The sequence below is a fragment of the Tupaia chinensis genome, unplaced genomic scaffold (assembly GCF_000334495.1).
Source record: "Tupaia chinensis unplaced genomic scaffold, TupChi_1.0 Scaffold000110_1, whole genome shotgun sequence".
NCBI classification, from domain to species: domain Eukaryota; kingdom Metazoa; phylum Chordata; class Mammalia; order Scandentia; family Tupaiidae; genus Tupaia; species Tupaia belangeri.
Window position 1 is genome coordinate 589,778 of NW_006159574.1, and position 5,417 is coordinate 595,194.

Here is a 5,417-nt window from a genome sequence, read left to right on the forward strand (position 1 = left end):
CGCCCCCTGCCTCTCCCTGCCCTGGCCTGGTCTCTCCCTCACCTGGGAGGGCCTGCATCTCCCAGAGGCCTCCTGAGCCTGGCCCTTCACAGCCGTGCCCCGCCCCGACGATCCGGCCACCCATCAGGAAGTCAGCCCCACGCATGCACTTTGGGGGTTGGAGTGATTTGGTTGATGATATTTTGCTGGGAAAAAAAACAAAAGGTCCAGATGACTGCTCTGGCTCCTCTCCTGGAGCGCACACAGTCCATTGTTTTCGGCCAGGCTGCCGCCGGCCTCCGGGGACCTGCTCCAGCACACTCAGGAGTTAATACGGAGAGCCACCTGGAAAATCTCAGCCATCTGTTGCAGTTAATTGAAAATCTCGTTTAGTCAATTTGGTGATGCTGTTTCTGCAGGCTTGATTAGCTTCAAGGACAATGAAAAATTAGCCTCCATCAGGACTGGAAGTTGGGAAGCGGGGCTCCGGGCTCCTGCGTGCCCTGCTTCCCGCGCCACCTGCAGCCATGTTCTGTACATGACGGGGATCTCCACGGGAGCTCACGCAGCGCGTGGAAAATGCACACTGTGAAAGGCCATGCATGGGTTTCAGATGCTTCTCAACCAAGAACTCGTGCTTGAACTCCGTCCCCCACCAGCGTTCTGAAGTCCCCTCATGAGCCGTAAGGGCCAGTCTCCCTGCCTCTCTGGCACGCATGGTCGAGCATAGAAGTCGCATCACCGTGAGCGGAGATGTGGGCGTTGCCAGCCACGAGAACCTGGTGGTGCTGGAGACGCGGAGCTGCCGGAGCAGAGGGGATGACCCGAACTGTGAACGCATCCTTCAGGAGCTTCGGCAGCTTCTCAGCCTCCGTGCACTGGCAAGGGGCCTGGCAGCACCTTGCTGTGGGCTGTCCCACACTCTGTACCCCACAGTCCCACCCGCCTGTGCTCCCACTCCCAGCTATGGCCAGATTCCCAGGCAGAACCGTGGTGTGGCATTGAGTCCTCCAGCCACCTGCCTGGGGTCCACTCTGGGTAACCCGCCTCTCCTGCTTCAGTCCCTCACCTGTGACGAGGTCATGAAGACCAGCAGTGAAAGGGCTCCCTGTGGGCAGCTGTGCCGAGTGGGAGAGTGAACGTGAGCCCACAGCTGGCTCCTCCGAGCGTCCAGTCCTGTGGGTGTAGACCCGCCCACGCCCACCCTTCTGCCTCGGCCCCTACCTGTGCAGGAACTTCAGGGCCACACGCCAGAGCCTGCCCGACAGCCCACGGTGGTGTGGCCACGCTCATTTTTAAATGGTTACGAGGTGACTCTCTGGCAAAGTGGATGAACACGTGTTCTGTTGTTTGAACTCGTTAATACGGAGCCAGTGGGGTGGGAGCCATGGCCAGGGCACGGGCACGTGAGAAGTGGGGTGTGCTAAGAGCTGGCTGAGGAATGAGAGGAGCGTGTGCTGGGTCCCAGGTCCAGCGGCCACGTGCTGTCACCTGTGGGGGGAAAGCCGAGAGGGAAGCCGCACAGAGCTGGCAGTTGCCCAAGCAGCCTTGCACTGGAAGGGACCAGGGACCTGTCACTGTTTCCCGACAGTGCCACAATAGCGCTCGGACTGACGCCATCAAGGCAGTCCCGCTCTCGCCCTCCGACTCCCCTCTTGGCTGGCCTCCCTGGGTGGGTGCTCTGCTCGCTCACCTCCCAGCCTCCCCGACCTGGCCTCCAGCACCCACCCCAGGATGCTGCTGTCCCCACCCCCAGCCCACCCAGCAACCTGTGAACTGCAGGGGTCAGACAGCGTCCAGGGACACTACGGCGCCCAGTCCTCCCCAAGTGGACGGAGCACCCCGTGGCCTGCCGCTGCTTCAACCTCCTCCCCTCCACTCCTCGCCCCCTCCCCCAACCTGCTGGGTCACCCCCAGTTCAGGTCTGGCACAGGCCCTACCTCACCTGGAAGGCACCTGCCCCTGCCCTGGGCCGGGCTCCCCTCTCGGCTGCTTTGTGCCCAGCTCCTCGCCCCCTCCCCCAACCTGCTGGGTCACCCCCAGTTCAGGTCTGGCACAGGCCCTACCTCACCTGGTGCCCAGGCCGTGCCTGACACCCTCACTAAGAGCCCAGCCCTGCCCTGCGCCTGCTGCCCTGCTTCAGTGCTCATTGAGCTGATCCCAGAGGGACAGTGTAGACGCTCCGTCCACCGGCTCCCTTCCCGCCCAGCACCTAGCTCCCGTGTGTGCTGTGGGGGTGCCCACCTGTGCAGCTTAGCGCCGCGTCCGGCAGGGCTGGGCTGGGCACACGGTGAGCTGGGCGAACCTCCGTCGGGTGGTCAAGTTACCTGAAATCAGCCCATAAGCTCTTCTGTGCTACGGCTCTGGGGCCTGAGCTTCTCCCACTGTGTTCGCACCTTGGTAAGAACCGGAACTTCAGCTACTCACCCACTGACAGCATCTCCCATCTCATGCACGCCGCTCAAGGAACTCGGCCCGGACCGAGGCCTCCGCCGCACCCACCCCTAGCAGGGTCACCGTGGGGATGACCGTATTCTCCCTCTCGGCCATCCAGGCCGTCTGCAGAGGGGAGGCGGTTGGCGGACCAGTTCCCTGGTCCCCGTGGCTCTCGTTTTCTGTCTCCGCTTTGCTTTGCTCCTGAGCCACCTGCCTGCCCTGCTACCTCTCGGCCCACACCAGCTTCAGCTGCCGCGCCCTCACCACTGAGTCCGGATGCCGCTGAGTGCCTGTGAGGGCGTGGTCCTCACACAGCAGAGGTCTACTGCCATGGGAGGGGACAGACGGCTGAGCCACCTCTGAGCCCAGGTGGCTGCGCTCTGCCACAGCCATGGCCCCAGAAGCTTTGTTTCACTTGATTTGGGGTCATTATGTTACTCCCGAGGATGAGGATGTAGATCCACCCAGGCGGGCGCTGCACAGCACTCCCTGCAGGGTGTGTCGCTGTCTGATTGCCCTCTCATCCCCTGCTCCCATCCCAGCACCTCAGGCACCTCCCTGCTCCGCGTATTCAGTGCCATCCCTCGGTCGGTGTGTAAAACACACTCTGTAGCTGGCCTAGGAGCTCTGTGGTATAGACAGTTATGTGGTAGGCTCAGGTGCACCTGCACAAGGAACGGCTCGAGATGCAGCCGCTTTCCACTCGGGGAAGACCCAGGTCACCGTGTGGATGCCCAGCTGTCTGCTTCCAGCTGCACACAGCGATGCTGTGCCCCCGGGAGCCCACTCCTCACGCTGCTCCGCCTGTGGCCTCCGCACATGTGCCCAGAGGGGAGACCTCCTCCTGCCTGCGCCTGCTGGGTACAGACTGGTGGAGGCAGGCCCCTAGATGGGGTGCAGCGCCAGTCAGAGCGACAAAGCCGTCACAGAATGAGAGTCCCTGGCTTGATGGCCTCGGCCCCCACGTCTCCCCCTCATGGTCCCTCTGCCTCCACTCCTGACGTGAGTGAGCTCTGCCGCGTCCCACCTGGAATCCCACATCTGACCCTCAGGCAGAGCAAGGGCGGCGCTTGCCCGTGGCCGCACATCGGAGGCGGGCCCAGGTCTGAGCCTGAGACACCAAGGCCACTGTGTAGAGCGGAAAGCTGGTGGGCAGCTGGCAACAGGCTCTCCATCCTCTTCCCTTTGTCAGGGACCACAGCGGTTCCCAGCGTCGCCGGTGGCTGGTTCTCTGCCTGTCCCCAGGCTGTCGCACCTGACAGTTTCAGGCTCTGCCGTCTTCACGTCAGCAGTCCCGGACACCCTCATGCTTTATCTGAACTTCACCCCAAGTGTCTTTGGAATCGGTCAGGGTGTAGTTACAACGCCACAAGTGGTCTGTCGCCTCTGAGCTAGTCCTCCTTCATCTCTACAACGCGGGCTATCAGGAGGGGCCAGAATATTCTAGTGAGTCACCTTAGGGAGCATTGGCTCAGGACCCCCTCAGCCAGCAGCTTTGGCGCTCGAACATCCGATCTTCAGGGGGTCTTTGATGTTCGCTAAGGTGAGACTCCATTCTGAGGGACTCACGTCAGAGCCAGGTGGGTGCTCCAGGTGGGGGATGGCAGGTCTTTATCCCACTGATGCCCTGAAGGGGGAGTTCACAAAGTTCCTGTTGGTCTCGGGGTCTTGTGATGCCATGTCCGGTGCTTTGGAGGCTGGACATCCACGTCCCGAGAGCTGTATCACCGGGCCCCCACCCACCCTGCCCTCTCTGGGGTCCTACGCTCCTGCCGGGGTTGCCAGCACAGCATGTCCTCTCATGGACTCTGCACTATGGGGGTGGCTCATGGCAGCCCCAAATCCTGAAAGGAGGAGGACTCTGACTACAAGTGTCATCCTACAGAGAGAGTACCCAAAAGGACCAGTACACGTGAGGTCTTCCAAAGTTCGTGGAAGGCCGGCCCATGGCTCAGCAGTTACGGAGCAGGTTCCCACAGGGCCGGCGTGGTTCAGCCTCAGCTCCAGCTGCTTGCGAATCTCACCAGGCACACGTGCATGCCCACAGCCCCCGTGGGAAGGAGTGCAGTGTGACCGTGCCCTGCTGGGGCTCCTCGCTGTCTCTGTCTCTGTCTTTCTCTCTCTCTAAGTGCAAGCACCTCTGGCGACAAAAAAGTTCATGGAAAATACATATTACATGCAAACTACACATGGACTTTCAAAGCTTTTATGCATTAAACTAGATGTGTTGTCTAATTCTACTTTTCCACGAACCTTCAAAGCACCTTTATACCAGTGTGTTACTACGCCAAATGAAAACGTTCTCAGGTTCAGTGGTGACAGACCTTACATAGAAAGAGACACATGCAACTGGGCGAGCACTCCGGTCTCCGCGTGCGGGGGCTTCCTCCATAGCAAGGAAGAGGCACGGAGGAAGACGTCACAGAGGAGGCTGGGCAGACCGAGGGACGGCCGTGGGCTTGGCAGGAAGGGCCTCCCGGGTCAGCCGTGCTCAGGGCAGCCCACGGCAGGCCACGGCCACTGCTCCTGTGCTTGTTCAGGCTCAAGGCGGCAGGGAGGAGGGGTGCCTGCCTGGCACTGGGAAAACCAGAGGTGAGCATGGCAACGGCAGAGGCAAGCCTTGGGTCAGCTGTCTGCACTCACACAGCTCAGCCCAAGATCGGGCCTGTCAGACACGTTTTGAAATGGGAGTGCGACAGAGGTTTAGGGTAAGGGACTCCCCAGTGGCCAAGGAGTATGTGGACAGGACGGGGTGCTGGTGACAGAGCTGAGGAGCAGGAGAACCCAGGCAGGGTGGAAATGCTGACAGGGTGAGGGGTGGAGAGCCAGAACAACACACTGGCCACCTGGTCCTCGGAGAGGGAGCCTGAGTGGCCCTTGACCCTGAGTGTGGCCACGAGGGCCAGGACGTCCGGGCACAACAGTGAGGTGTGAGCGGACGGGGCTGTGCAGAGGGCCAGGCGGCATTGGGCATGGCTGCCCAGTCGGGTGGCCTGACTGCC

The 5,417-nt window shown here is 61.4% G+C and overlaps 1 protein-coding gene across 1 annotated transcript in view; it reads left to right on the forward strand.

Moving 5' to 3' along the window:
• Positions 1–5,417, forward strand: part of DPP6 (dipeptidyl peptidase like 6) — a 510,008-nt gene that overhangs the window by 399,617 nt on the left and 104,974 nt on the right. The window lies entirely within an intron of this gene.